Genomic DNA, 13,907 nt, shown 5'->3' on the forward strand with positions numbered 1-13,907 from the left:
TATCCTATGGATGATAACTTGTTCTACTGTAACTGGAAAATCCCCTTAAGCTGCAAATGAGAACCCTGAAAAATGAGAATCTAACCCAGGCAGCACAACACAAGTCATAGATCTAAAAAATGAAAAGGAAGAGAAAAAATTCATTTACAGCATAAGGATGAAAGTCCAAGATAAGCGAACAACCAAATTTGTCCATGGAAGATGTTAAATATTAGAACTTTTACTTTAGCTGAAATATTGTAATGTAACCAGTTTGAAATGACTGCCCAACTCAATTTGCGGAACCCATTAATGCAGGGGTCTCAAACTCGCGGCCCGCGGGCCAACTGCGGCCCTCGGGACAACAGTTTGCGGCCTCACCTCATGGGCTCTCGGGACAATAGATTGCGGCCCTCACCTCGGCCGGGATCACACATGCGAGAAACATGGCCGACTCTCACATGTAAAATCCCAGACACACGTAGTACCGCTCATTAAGGTCATGAATATGGACGCCACTCCACTCTCATAGGAGCGGCGCCCATATTCATGAGCGGTACCATGTGAAGTGTGACCGTGCGCTCATACAAGATGTCGGCACTGGACCATCGGAGCTGCATGAGGACGAGGTGAGTATGATGATGGCTAGACAGTCACAGCAGCCTGCTGTCAGCAGGCAAGGCGTATGAGTCACACTCACAACACATACAGCAGGAGCAGCCGAGCAGGGCCCGGACTGGACCGCGCCACAGACTCAGGTGCGCCGGGTTAAGAATGAGCAGTGGGGCGGTGCGATATATTGCTCTTGGAGGCGGGATATTAGCCGGCCTTATTGTGAACTTGCGTCATTACCCCGGGCTCAGCGGGACAGGAAAAAAAGCGGTAAAGACACATCGGCTAACACTGAAACAGTGACACCAAGTGGAATTATCTATTACACAGCCCCAAACGTGTCTTTTTCAAAGCCTGCAGTGAAGAGAAAGTTTGGTGATGAGCACAGACAATTTCAGGAAAAGAGGGAAGTGCAATATTTCTTTGCTGAGCACAGGGGCATCCCGACGTGTCTTATTTGCACAGAGAAAGTTGCAGTGCACAAAGAATACAATTTGAAACGTCATTACATAACTAGACATGCTGAGGAGTATGCAAAATACCAGGGAGATGAAAGAGAAAACCGGGTTGCTAATCTTAAAAGATATCTACGGAGGCTCAAGATTTCTTTAAGAAAGCAACCAAAGAGAATGGTGCAGCAGTCGAAGCTAGCTACGTGGTTACTGAGATGATTGCTAAAGCAGGAAAGCCACTCAAAGAAGGTGAATTTGTAAAAAAGTGCATATTACAGGCTGCAAGTATTGTCTGTCCAGAAAAGGTCAGTTTAGCAACACCAGCCTTTCTGCCAACACCATAGCAGAGCGCATTTCTGACCTGTCAAGTGACATTTATGATCAACTGTGTGAGAAAGCAAAATGTTTCAGTGTATACTCAGTCGCTCTTGATGAGACCACAGACTTCACCGACACTGCCCAGCTCGCAATCTATGTCCGTGGTGTTGATAACAATTTTGAAGTCATAAAGGCGTTGCTCACAGTGATTCCAATGCATGGCTAGACCACCGCTCCGGAGATATTTCACCAGCTGTGTGATGCCATTGAGAATGCCGGTTTACCTTGGAGGAGGTTTGTTGGAATAATAACTGATGGAGCGCCATAAATGACAGGGAGGAAAAATGGACTGGTGGCACTTGTTAAAAAAAAAAAAAAAAAACTGGAAGAGGAAGGTGTGGAGGAGGTCATTGCGCTGCATTGCATTATCCATCAGCAGGACCTTTGCAGAAAATGCCTGAAGCTAGACAATGTGATGTCTTTCGTTGTGAAATGCATCAACAAAATCAGATCCAGGGGCTTAAACCACAGAAGGTTTCGTGCTTTTTTAGAGGAAATGGAGTCAGAATATGGATATGGGGATGTGCTCTACTTCACCGAGGTACGTTGGCTCAGCAGGGGAAACATATTGAAGAGATTTTTTGAGTTGAGCGCGGAAGTGAAAGCCTTCATGGAGAAAGATGGGGCTCTTGTTCCTGTGCTAAGTGATCCAAAATGGCGCATGGACTTAGCTTTTTTGTTGATATCACACATGAGCTTAATGTACTGAACAAGAAGTTACAAGGCCAGAGGCAACTTGTCAGTGCTGCCTATGACAACGTGAGAGCATTCTCTACAAAACTTATGTTATGGAAAGTCCAGCTTTCTCAGACAAACCTTTGCCATTTCCCATCATGCAAGGCACTCATGGAAGCAGGCACACCATTCAGAGGTGAGGAGTATATGGATGTCATTTTGAAGCTACAGGAGGAATTTGATCACAGATTTGCAGACTTCAAGACGCACAGAGCTACATTTCAAATTTTTGCGGACCCCTTCTCCTTTGATGTGCAAGATGCCCCTCCTGTGCTTCAAATGGAGCTCATTGACCTGCAGTGCAACTCTGAACTCAAAGCCAAGTTCAGGGAGGTGAGTGGAAAAGCAGACAAGCTCGGGCAATTTTTGAGAGAATTGCCCCCCAGCTTCCCTGAGATTTCCCGAATGTTCAAGTGAACCATGTGTCCTTTTGGGAGCACATACTTGTGCGAAAAGCTCTTCTCTACCTTGAACTTCAATAAGTCCAAGTACAGGTCCAGACTTACTGATGAGCATCTTCAAGCCCTACTGAGGGTCTCAACTGCTTCCTCCCTTAAGCCAAATGTGGCTCGGCTATGCGAGAGTAAGCGCTGCCAGATCTCTAGCAGCAAGGAGTTGGCAAAAGAAGCCATGCTCAAAACAGTTTATGTTCAATGTTCCATTCATGTTCAGAAAGTTAAATGTTAAAGAACTGTTAATAGAGACATCTGAATCTGAATAACAATAATTACATGTCTCTAGTCAGCAACTATATGTGGTTTCTTCAGTCTTCTATATCTGCTGTATTATCATTTTCATTTTATTTATTACTGATTGATTTATTTTTTTCTTATGATTTTGCTAATTTATTTTTATTTTTTAACACAAAATAAGATGAAAAAATAAAGACATTTGATAACATTGGAATGTTTTTGCAAGAGCTTTTTTTGTGGAAAACCTGATGCGGCCCAGCCTCACCCAGATTCTACCTCCAGCAGCCCCCGGGTAAATTGAGTTTGAGACCCCTGCATTAATGAATACTTCAGATCCTACAGTTGGTCACCAGGCTAAAATTTTGAAAATTCATAATAGACTTTTGCATACAGTTACATGGCAGGATATGCGCACATTTACATCTAAAGACATTTCATTCAACAATATCCATTATGCAAACAGAATTTTTAACATAGGTGTAGCTAAACCAGTCACAAAGCTATGTATAGTATCCCAAGCCATAGGGTAATTTTTCTTTATTCTCGTAGAATTGTTTTGCAACACAAATTTTAATTCTGAAAAAAAAAAAAATCAAAATAAACTGAAAAACCCTAAAAACATTTTCCTTTTAAAGGGAACCTGCCACCTGTTTTGGCCACTATAAGATACAGCCACTGCCTCTCAGGGGTTATCAACAGCATTTTATAATGCTTTAGATAAGCCCCCAATCCGACCTGAAAGATAAGAAAAATAAGTTTTATTATACTCACCCGGGGGGCGGTCCGGTCTGATGGGTGTCGCAAGTCCGGGTCCGGCGCCTCCCACCATCTTGAAATGCTGCCCTCCTGCTTGCTTCATCGCTCCCCGGCATCGCACTCCAGCGCAGGTGTACGCCTCTGCCCTATTATAAAATGCTGTAGATAAGCGCAGAAAGGCAGCGGTCGCATCTTATAGCGGCCAAAGCAGGTGACAGGTTTTCTTTAAGTTTCTATTGAGACTTCCAATATAGCAAAGTCTGCAGCACTATTTTTGCTTTGAGAAATACTGGAATGGAATCTATCATTGCATTATAATAACAAGAAGTCATAATGCTAATGTGATCAGTGCCTAATACAGTATTGTGAAGGCCAGTTCTGGACAAATTTATTTTTTTCTTTTAACTGCATGCATTTGAGGTATAAACTTTTTTTTTTGCAATTGGTTTGCATTACAAATAATGCCTTCTACAGCCTCTGTGTTACAATGTACCTTGCTGGCTGCAAAACGTGTTAAAGGAAACGTCAGGTAATGCCAATTAGATGTAGGGTAAAACTGTAAGTAAATAGTATTAGAAAGGTGGCCAGTCGTCGTATTGAAAGTGCGGCATCAGGGAGAAAATTAACTTTATTCCTCCAGGTATCCACTAGCTTTCAGTCATAGAGGCGTGCCTCTGGCTTTCAGTTGTACAGTAACTGCTCTAAACAGTGAGTGGCTGCTGTAAGCACATACACACTGACACTAACAATTGGCTCAGCAGTGCATGAGTACAGAGCCAGTTGGGATTTTAGCCTCCACTCACTGAGATTTGACTGTAACCGCACCGGCGGAACTAGGGAGAAATAAAGTTAATTTCTCCCTACAGCCATGCTTTCAGTATGGCGTCCGGATAGCTTTCTTACATTATTTATCTGCAGATTAATCCTGTATCTGCAGGTAAATGGCGTTATCCGACGTGACAGAGTTCCTTTTTGCTAAGAATCAGTCGGTAAGCTCGTATTAGGGAAAAACACCGTGAGCACAACTTAAGTAATGGTGCTAAAGGTTAGGTTCCCAAACCAAGCAGTTATAAGTTATAAACCTAGCGCTCAACTTTAGGATATTCAGAAGAATATTTATGGTAGTACGTAAAAAAACATTTCGGTCAAATTTTGACCTTCTTCAGTTTCTACAAAATCAAATGCATAGACATAGGAGATAAATAAACATAAAAAATAATCCAATTAACAAAAAATGAACAGAAACAAGGTATGTACATAGTATATGGTCATACATATAGCAACATCATTAAATGCAGTCAAACCTAACCAGAAACCGCGCTCAATCAACCCTAGGACTGATAACAAGAGGAGGAAAAGCTAAGCTCGTATTGACACCGTTTATCACTTTTTTATGCATCTTTATCGGAGCTCTTCTCAGCTAACTTATGACCGCAGAACACATCAAAACGCAATGTTTAGGGGAAAAAAAGTCAACATTTTAATGAAACCCAATTGCAAAAATGATTTTTAGCCCCAAACATATGCAATTTTTTTCCTAAAAAGTCGCCAAAGATGGATACATCTTTACTGCAGATATCCAGATTGGGATTTCCACAATGGTACTTACTACTGCCAATATCAATGGAAAGAGTGGTGGAGCCACACATTACACCCTCTGCATTGCAAAGGGTCAAATTCACACTGATATCTGCAGCAGAAATTGATATGCTACAGATCTCAAACAGTAGCCCATAACTTCAGCAGCGTGTGCACGACGTTTCTTTAAATCTTATGCAGTATACAGACACTGTAAGGCCTCATTCACATGTCTGTGTTGCATCCTTGCTTTTCAGATATACAAATATGTACCCGTTATAGTCTATGGGGATGTTCGCATGTCCATGTTTTTTCACAGACTGTGTGTCCATGCAAAACTCAGACGTCCTCTTTTTCCGGAAGGATAGATGAAAAGTTTGAATATAAGTCCATGGAGTCATGAAAAACACGTAGAGCACAGGGATGGCATGGTGTGCTGTAAGTGTTTAAAACTGCAAAGTGTAGGAGAAGTTTTGGAATTAATGTATTTATCCATCAATAAAAAACACTGATGACACATGGGTGATAAAAACGGACACACTGATGGCAAAAACTGACACAATGATGGCAAAAACAGACACACTGATGGCGAAAACAGACACACAGATGACACCAGTAGCATTTGTTGGCCTAAGTGCAAAATATGGATATCTGAATGAGGCCTAAAATGTGGCAGATTTTCCAAGAGCTTTTTTTTCATAATACATATTGTTTGCTTTTTTTTTTTTTTTTAATGTATGGTAACTTCTTACCCTTGGAAAAACCAGTTCACTTCACCCATTTGAAAAAATACATATTCAAATTATCCAATCTTAAACAGGATGTTCACACACTTTAAAAAAAAAAAAAAAAAAAAAAAAAAAAACAAGGGGTGTCCAAACTTGTTAATCCAAAATTTCAAGGCTACATTCCCATGAGGAGTATTTGATGCGTTTTTGATGTTGCAGATTTTCTGTGCCTTATAAGTAAATTAGGGTACTTACGTTTTTTCTTTGAGTATTTTTTTTTTATTACATGTGTTTTTATCTCGTGTTTTGTCTCTTGTTTGCATTTCATGTTATAAATGCTTTATGTTTGATACTTCCTGATATCTGGATGTGACAAAACTCTATTGATACAGTTACCGTATGTGCGGATAACATGTTTTCATGAGTTTCAGCTGCCGATGTGCATGTGTGTTTTTTACTGCAAGTCGATAGGAAATATCTGCACATAAAACTCGGCGTACCCAAAGAGAAATTGACATGTTGCGGATATCAAACACGTGCCACAAGGCATTTTGCACATTGGGCATGAGAGGTCTATGAACCTCATTCACTTTGTTGGAACTGTAGTACGTTGTGTTTGTGATGAGGCAAAAATACGCAGCGTCAATATAAGGAAAAATTGAAAAAAAAAACCTAAATTCTTCCAGAGACTTCTGGCAGTGGTGGCCGCAGCGTTTCTAAACCAACATTGCTGAAGACATACGTAAAGTGTAATATTAAAAAGCATCTACTTTACAGAGAATAGATTCACCTGCATATTACAACTATAATCCAGGAACGCTGCAGATCCAGACATCGTAAAATGCTCCGGCTCCGTCACCTCTACCAAAACTGGGTTACTTCTTGTTCAGTACAAGAATGCCTATTCTTTTCAGACAGCATGTGATAAAAGAGTGGAGCTTATCTGCTGTGTTCACAAACAGCTACAACTGTCCTCAGCAGCTTCACAGCATGTCTCTGGCAGCACGCTAGGAGTGCAGGAGACAAAGGGCACATTGATGGCCTCCTATCACACTTCTATGGATGGGAAAGAGGTTTCTACATCCAAGAAATGCTGAAATCTAGACATTCAATATGCAACTTAAAAAGGAAAAAAGGTGCATTTTTATTGTTGTAAATTTCCTTTTAAAGGAAACCTGTCAGCAGGATTATGCACAGTAACCTACACACAGTGTCAGGTCAGCGCCGTTATACTGATTACAATGATACCTGGGTGATGAAATCCGTCTTGTGGTTGTTGTATAGTCTTTATTTTCAGTTCTTAGTTAAAGATCTACTCGTGTTCCAGTGCGGCCTGTGGGGGTCTTCATGTGGTGCTCTGATTAGGTATTCACCAGTATGGCTTCTGGCAGGTCCCTGATCCCTCACTGACCTGCCCCCTAGGTTACATAATGAAATAATGAATACCTGTACATACTTAAAAAAAATAAGACCCTTCTGCAGGCAGGTGCTAGCTGTGGCACCTGTGCTGCAGCATAATCGCATGTGTTGTTAATAAATGTGCTTGAGGTTATCCTGAGGAGTATAAAAAAAGAAAAAAAAAAAAAAAAAAAAAAAAAAAGAGTGCCCGCAGCGACTGCGTAGTAGCTGCTATTGGTGTATATAGAGGTGATCAGATTGCTGCTATTGTGCAGGCATCTTGCTAGAGAGGAAAAAAAAAAATCCTCCTCCAAGATAGCACCGTGCAGCCCTATGCAATAGCAGCTCTGGGCTGAAAAGTATTAAGTTACGTACCGGTAACGGTATTTTTCGGAAGCCCATGACAGCACCACGAGAGAGGGGATCCGCCCCATAGGAACAGGAAACCTACAGATACAAAAGGGCGGTACCTCTCCCACGCATCAGTTGGATTACAGAGCTTGAGAGGCTACCATGGTTAGTACACAACATATGATATATACAACCTATCTACCCTATTTAACAGAATTATTTCATACCATCTCCCACATAAGGTGATTCTATGAACAAACTTCTAAGGAGTGCACCCCTATATGTGAACAAGGGAGGGAACTAAGGGTGCTGTCATGGGCTTCCGAAAAATACCGTTACCGGTACGTAACTTAATACTTTATTCGGACTCCCATGACAGCACCACGAGAGAATTACAGAGATGTAAACTAACTTAGGGAGGGACTACAGCCTGCAGCACCCTTAGCCCGAAGGTGAGGTCTGAGGAGGCACCCATGTCTAACCGATAGTGGTTAAAAAAGGTGGAAGGAGATGACCAGGTGGCCGCCTTACATATTTGATCAATTGATACTCCAGATCTCTCTGCCCAGGATGATGCCATGGCCCGAGTGGAATGTGCCCTCAGGTTCTGTGGAGCCGGACCGCCACCTGCTGTGTAGGCAAGAGAGATAGCCTCCCTAATCCACCTTGCTAATGTGCGTTTTGATACTCTGTATCCTTTTCTGGAACCTTGGAAGGATAGGAATAATGCGTTCTCCTTCTTCCAAGGATCCGTGGCTGCTAAATATGTCAGTAAGCACCGCCTAATATCTAATGCCTGAAGTTTCTGCTCTTTAGGGTTGGTTGGATTAGGGAGGAAGGAAGGCAGAACTATCTCCTGTGGAATTGTGTTGCTACCTTGGGAAGGTATGCTGGATCTGGCCTTAGGATCACTCTATCCTGTAAGAACTCTGTGTAAGGAGGCAATCTGGAGAGTGCCTGTATGTCGCTCACCCTACGTGCGGATGTTATTGCTACCAGGAATGCTGTTTTAAGGGATATAATCTTTAGTGAGGCGGAATCTAAAGGTTCAAACGGACTTTCTGCCATGGCTGTAAGGACTAAGTTTAAGTCCCACGGTACGCATCTGTCTTTGTGTATAGGTCTCGATCTGGCCGCTGCTCTGATGAACCTTGCTACCCAATAATCTTTTGCAATATCAGCTGCAAACAGGGCCCCTAAGGCTGAAACCTGTACTTTTAGCGTACTTGTGGAGAGACCCAATTCGAAACCTTTCTGGAGAAATTCCAGAATATGTTTCGTGGGAATTCCATCTCTGATGTCAAAGTGAAAGGTGGATAGGAAGCGTTTCCAGGTCCTAGCATAAATATTAGTGGTGGTTAATTTTCTGCTTCTTAGGAGGGTGTCAATTAAGTTCTTGGAGAACCCTCTATTTTTTAATAGTGACCTTTCAAACACCACGCCGTCAAATGAAGTCTCGCTACTTGTGGGTGGCTGACTGGCCCCTGGTAGAGGAGATCCGGAAGGTTCGGTAGTACCCAGGGATCGCCTACCGACATGGTCCTCAACCACGCGAACCAGGTCCTCCTGGGCCAAAAGGGGGCAATCAGTATGACTCTTGCCTGATCCTCTCTGATCTTCCTGACTACCAGGGGAAGAAGATTCAATGGTGGGAAGGCGTATGCCAGAGAAAAGTCCCATCTTATCAGTAGGGCATCCACCGCCAGGGGATTTTCCCTGGGGTTCAGAGAGCAGAACAATCTTTCTTTTCTGTTTTCTCTGGTGGCAAAGAGGTCTACCTCTGGCTGGCCCCATCTGCGGACAATCTGGCGGTAAATGTCTTTGTTCAAAGCCCATTCTCCTTGTCTTAGAGCCTTGCGGCTTAAAAAGTCTGCTCTTACATTGTCCTTTCCGCTGATGTGGAGCGCAACCAAAGATAGACAATTTCTCTCTGCTATCTGGAGGAGCCGTTCTGTTATCTGCATCAGAGCGCTGGAGCGGGTTCCACCTTGGTGGTTGACATATGCTACCGCTACCTGGTTGTCCGAGTGTATCCTCACATGATGGCCCTGCAGGTAGATAATGAGTTTCTTGACTGCTCGCTCTATCGCCAATAGTTCTCTCTGGTTGGATGAGATTTCAGAATTAGAATCCCACTGGCCCTGTACCACTATGTCCCCCATATGGGCTCCCCAACCAAAGGAACTAGCGTCTGTGGTTATAATACGGGTTATCTGTGCTATCCAGGGCACCCCTGACGCTAGGTTCTCGCTCTGAAGCCACCATCTTAGTGATGTAACAGTTGAGGGGCTTAGACACATCCGACCTTGTAAGGAGCCTCCAAGGGCCCTGCTATTAATCAAGACGTCGTTTTGAAGGGTTCTGGTATGGAACTGTGCCCACCTTACTGCTGGGATGCATGAAGTTAGAGAACCTAACAGGGACATGGCCTGTCTGAGGGTCATAGATGGATTATCCATTGCCCGAAGAACCTGCTCCTGTATCTTTTGTAATTTATCTAGTGGTAGCAGGCACCGCTGAGTGTCTGAATTTAGTATCAATCCTAAAAATTTCTGTATTTTTAAGGGCTGGAGTCGGGATTTCTCGTAGTTTAAAATCCATCCTAGGTTTTCTAACCTGGATCTAGCTTTTTCTATCTGGGATTTACAATGACCCATCGATTTTCCTACAATCAAGAAATCGTCTAAATATGGAATGATTAAGACGTCAACCTCTCGTAAGTGAGCCATAACTTCGGCCACTAATTTTGTAAAAACCCTGGGTGCTGCTGAGAGACCAAAGGGAAGGGCTCTATACTGAAAATGACGTACTGTGCCCTCTACTGAAACTGCCACCCTCAGGAACTGCTGGAAGTCTGTATGGATAGGTACGTGATAGTACGCGTCTTTCAAATCTATGACTGCCATAAAACAACCTTTAAACAATATTTTTATTGTTGTATTAATGGACTCCATTTTGAATTTATGATTAATCAAAAATTCGTTAAGGGAACGAAGGTTTATAATCGTTCTGAATGTGTTATCAGGTTTCTGGATTAGAAACGGGAGAGTAAAACCCTCTTCCTCTTTCAGCCTCTGGGTCCTCTACCAGAACATTTTTCTGACATAGGCTCAAGACTTCCGCTTCTAAAGCCGCTTGTTCAAGATGAGAAGATCTTAAGGGGGTCAGTTTAAAGGTGTCCCGCGGGATCTGGGTAAATTCCAACCTAAGCCCGGTGGATATTACCTTGCGCGCCCAGTCACTATTCGTAATCTGCGACCATGTCGGGAAGAAGGATGACAGTCTACCCCCTACGGGAACCGCTAGTCATTGATTTGGTTTCTTTTGATCTCTTGACGAGCGTGTAAACATATAGCCCGTACCTCGTCTCCTTCTGTCTTCCCATCTGGGTCGATCTCTAACAGGTGAAGAGTTGCGCCTTCTCCCCTGGCCAAATCTCCTTCTACCAAATGGGCGACGGTAGGACGCTGATGAGAGGTTTGGGAACTTTTTCTTGTCGTCCCCCGCCTTTTCAAGCAGCTCGTCTAGGACAGTTCCAAATAAGTATTCGCCCTCACATGGAATCGCACAGAGCTTTGCTCTGGACTGGATGTCTCCCTGCCAGCACTTTAGCCACAGGGCTCTGCGAGCTGCGTTAGAGAGACCTGCTGCTCTGGCGGCCATTCTCATTGCATCCGCTGAGGCATCTGCTAGGAAAGCTGCTCCCTCTTGGATGGTCGGTAGGGCCCCAAGAATTGTTTGCCTTGATGTACCCTGCTTTAGTTGTGACTCCAACTGGTCCAACCAGACCATCATGGACCTGGCCGTGCACGTTGAAGCCACTGCTGGTCTTAAGGACCCGGCCGCCATCTCCCAGGTGTTTTTCAGGAAGGAATCAGCTTTCCTGTCTAAGGGATCTTTAAGGGATCCCATGTCCTCAAAGGGGAGCGAGGATTTTTTTGATGCCTTCGCAATGGCAGCGTCTAATTTGGGGGTTCTGTCCCAAGAACTTACTGCCGGATCGTCGAAGGGGTATCTCCTTTTGAGGGCTGGTGGTAGCGACCCTCTTTTGTCCGGTCTTTTCCACTCTCTGTGGATCAGATCCTGTATCTTTTGGTTTAACGGAAAGACTCTCCGCTTCCTCTGTTCCAGCCCACCGAACATGACATCCTGCATGGATAAATGGGGCTTAGGCTCCTCTACCTCCATTGTCCCTCTGACTGCTTTGACCAGCTTGTCTACCCGGTCAAGAGGCAGACAAAATCGCCCCGAGTCCTCTTCTCCTGAAGAGGACGAGGGAGATGAAGCCTGGGAGTCTCTGCTTTTTCTCCACTCTGCTGAGGAATCAGACTCCGCCGGGACCTCGCCCCTTAGACTTTGCGGCTGAGACAAGGACTTTAGGGTTTCCCTCATTTCTACCCTGACAATGTCTCTCAAACTCGCCGCTACTGCACGCGACTCTTCTGCCACCGTCTGCTGAATACAGGGGGGGCACAATCTTTTGAGGCACGCGTCTGGTAATGGGCATGCACAGAGTGCGCATTCCCTATGTTTATTTTTATTTGTAGCTTTTTTTCCCTAGAAAAAGAAAAACACAGAAGGGGGGTCCCGTCACTGAGTGAACTTTCACGAAGATCACTTACCAGTGCCACAATCAAGTACCGGAGAACGAGGGGGATTTCTTTCAGCCGATGCTCCTGTCTGCCTGGAGGAGCTTTTACGAGTGGACTGGTCACTTCGTCCCGCATTACTGTCACGGGACCCTTTCTTTTTCTGTTTGACCTGCCGAAGGTCATCCAGGGGCGGCAGTGATGTCTGCCGCTGCTGCCCTTGCTTCTGTCGCTGCTGCTCTCGATCGCTTTCCATCACCACTGCTGCTGCTGCTGCTGCTGCATGTAGTAATGTGGCCAAGGCAAGGCACCCTGCCCGGGTCCCGCCTAAATACCCCTCCTCCGGTCAGCAGTTTCCATGCCGCGCCCCTCCCCCCCCCTTAATGGATCTCCCTACCCCAGCTGGCGCCCCACCGCGCGCCATCGGTGTTTCCGATGGGCGCCGCCATCTTGGGATCGCCGCGCATGCGCAGTAGCGCGCTGACCCGGAAGCGCCTCCTCCGCCCGCCCCCTGACGTCACCGCTACCCCGGAAACGCCGGAAGCTCCGCGGGACGCCCGGGAGCTCCGGAGCAGCGCCCGGTCGCAGCCCTCTGCACACCGCTGGCAACCTATCTGCGCCGCCGGAGCCGGGAATCCCGGGGGGGAAAAATACTTACCGGCGGCGGCTTAATTCCGGAGACGGCCATCCTCCGGACGCCGCTCCCTGCTGTCCACGCCACCGCCGTGATACCCATCCTGGGCCACCGTGGCGTCTTCCAGAAAATCCGAACCAAGCCGAGGTAGGAGACCCCCTCGCTACCGGTGTCGGCTGGCCGGCCTGGGATCCCATTCTTCTGTAGGATCCCGTCCCCTCAGGAACAGGAAACCAACTGATGCGTGGGAGAGGTACCGCCCTTTTGTATCTGTAGGTTTCCTGTTCCTATGGGGCGGATCCCCTCTCTCGTGGTGCTGTCATGGGAGTCTGAATAAATAAGGATTAAACAACACCCACAAGAAGGATTTCATCCCCAAGGTATCATTATAATCAGTATAACGGCGCAAACCTGATACTGTCTGTAGGTTACTGTGCACAATCCTGCTGACAGGTTCATTTAAGGGTTCCTTCTATATGCAATCACTTTTGGACAGTTCTTTGTTGGTAATTTTCTGATCAGTAAGCTTTACTGTTATAATGACAGTTTGCAGAACATTGGCTCAAGATCCCATACTTCGAAGAGGGCAATGAATTCATCCGTAATTTATGTTACTTACAGGGAATCTGCCACTAGATGTTTGTTATTCCATCAGTGCGCATCAACATGTAAGGGAAGACTCAGATTCCAGCAAAGTATCACTTACTTGGCTGCTTGCTATCAAATTCACTGTTTTCTCTGCTGCAAATCTAACAGTTCTCTGAATACTGAGCTCTGTATAACCCTGTGCACCGCACTGATTGGCAGTGTTCTGTGTACACTGTGCACAGGTATAAATCTGCCAATCAGTGACAGGGGTCGAGTTATACAGAGCTCATGAATAAGCACGACTACACAATAGCATGTTTACTAGTCTTTTAGTGATAAAATCACAGTGTTTTTCAACAGGAGAGTAATAATAACATCAAACAGACCAGTAAGTGACACATCACTGGAATAAGGGTCTCTGTGTCCATATTATGCTA

General features: G+C 44.9%; 1 protein-coding gene across 3 annotated transcripts in view; it reads right to left on the reverse strand.

The window, feature by feature from the left end:
- The window catches only part of BMP2K (BMP2 inducible kinase), a 336,621-nt gene that overhangs the window by 202,534 nt on the left and 120,180 nt on the right, over positions 1-13,907 (reverse strand). Inside the window, exon 1 of one of the 3 annotated variants that reach the window (XM_073543111.1) lies at positions 7,159-7,265. The exons of the other annotated variants lie outside the window; for them this stretch is intronic. The gene's annotated coding sequence lies outside the window, so the exon portion shown is untranslated. Of the gene's footprint in view, positions 1-7,158; positions 7,266-13,907 lie in introns of those variants that run through there. 3 annotated transcript variants of the gene reach the window in all.

Source organism: Dendrobates tinctorius, unplaced genomic scaffold (assembly GCF_039654945.1).
Source record: "Dendrobates tinctorius isolate UK_male_01 unplaced genomic scaffold, ASM3965494v1 ptg000011l, whole genome shotgun sequence".
Classification (NCBI taxonomy): domain Eukaryota; kingdom Metazoa; phylum Chordata; class Amphibia; order Anura; family Dendrobatidae; genus Dendrobates; species Dendrobates tinctorius.